At 43.2% G+C, this 1,554-nt stretch overlaps 1 pseudogene; it reads right to left on the bottom strand.

The window, feature by feature from the left end:
* Positions 1 to 551: 551 nt before the first annotated feature.
* Positions 552 to 1,167, bottom strand: LOC113891890 (annotated as a pseudogene).
* Between the last annotated feature and the right edge of the window lie 387 nt (positions 1,168 to 1,554).

Raw genomic sequence — 1,554 nt, 5'->3', positions numbered from 1 at the left:
CCTGCCAAGAAGCATTTGTCTTCTGATTTCATGGCTGCAGTCACCATCCACAGTGATTTTGGAGCCCAAGAAGAAATCTGTCACTGCTTCCACCTTTTCCCCTTCTATTTGCCATGCAGTAATGGGGGCGGATGCCGTGATCTTATTTTTTTTAGTATTTAGTCTTAAGCTGGCTCTTTCACTCTCCTCCTTCACCCTCATCAAGAGGCTCTTTAGTTCCTCTTCACTTTCTGCCATTTAAAGTGATATCACCTGGATATCTGAGGTTGTTGATGATTCTCTCTCCTATCTTGATTCCAGCTCATAACTCATCCAGCCCAGCATTTCTCATGATGTGCTCAGCATATACGTTAAACAAACAGAATGACAGCAGATAGCCCTGTCATACTCCTTTCTCCATCTTGAACCAATCAGTTGTTCCATACAGGGTTCTAACTGTTGCTTCTTCTTTTTTTTTTTTAATTGTTTAGTTTTTATTTCATAATCATAAATTTAACTTTGCAATCCAGCTAAACTTGGAGGGAGATAAGGAAAATATAGAACCCAAAGAACTATAGCAAAAGCACAAAGATTATAGGATATTTGGAGCAGATGGGGGTGAAGGGGTGCTCTCCTGGGCTACAGAAGGAATGGTCTGGTGGTTAAGTAAAACACAAGTAAAATTTATTAGATTTGTCCACAGTCAGTAATGGTGATTTTCCTGCTGGTCTTGCCATTCCTGGACCCAAAGCGCTCCATGGTTTCCATAATATCCATGCCCTCTTTCATCTTGCCCAAGACCACATGCTTGCCATCCAACCACTCAGTCTTGGCAGTGCAGATGAAAAACTGGGAACCGTTTGTGTTGGGGCCAGCATTTGCCGTGGACAAGATGCCAGGACCTGTATGCTTCAGAATGAAATTCTCATCATCAAATTTCTCGCCATAGATGGGCTTGCCACCAGTACCATTATGGCATGCGGAGTCACCACCCTGGCACATAAATCCCGGAATTATTCTGTGAAAGCAGAAACCTTTATAACCAAATCCTTTCTTCCCAGTGCTCAGAGCATGGAAGTCTTCTGCTGTCTTTGGAACTTTGCAAACAGCTTGAAAGAGACGCAGCCCAAGGGCTCACCATCAACAGCGATGTCGAAGAACACTGTGGGGTTGACCATGGCTAGACAGCACGGGAGGCTCTGGGGTGGCAGCATCTGCAAGGCCTAACTGTTGCTTCTTGACCCACATTCAGGTTTCTCAGGAGACAAGTAAGATGGTCTGCTATTCCCATCTCTCTAAGAACTTTCCACAGTTTGTCATGATCCAAGCAGTCAAAGGCCTTAGTGTAGTCGATGAAACAGAGGTAGATGTTTTTGAAATTCCCTTGCTTTCTCTAATCCAGAAAATGTTGGCAATTTGATCTCTAGTTCTTCTTTCTTTTCTAAACACAGCTTGAACATCTGGAAGTTTGGTTCATATAATGCTGAAGCCTAGCATACAAAATTTTAAGCATGATCTTACTAGCATGGGAGATCAGTGCAATTGTCTGATGGTTAGCACATTCTTTCGCACTGC

Source organism: Bos indicus x Bos taurus, chromosome 4 (assembly GCF_003369695.1).
Source record: "Bos indicus x Bos taurus breed Angus x Brahman F1 hybrid chromosome 4, Bos_hybrid_MaternalHap_v2.0, whole genome shotgun sequence".
Taxonomy (NCBI): Eukaryota; Metazoa; Chordata; class Mammalia; order Artiodactyla; family Bovidae; genus Bos; species Bos indicus x Bos taurus.
The sequence above is the reverse complement of the archived record's forward strand: the minus strand, read 5'-3'. Positions and strand labels throughout refer to the sequence as shown.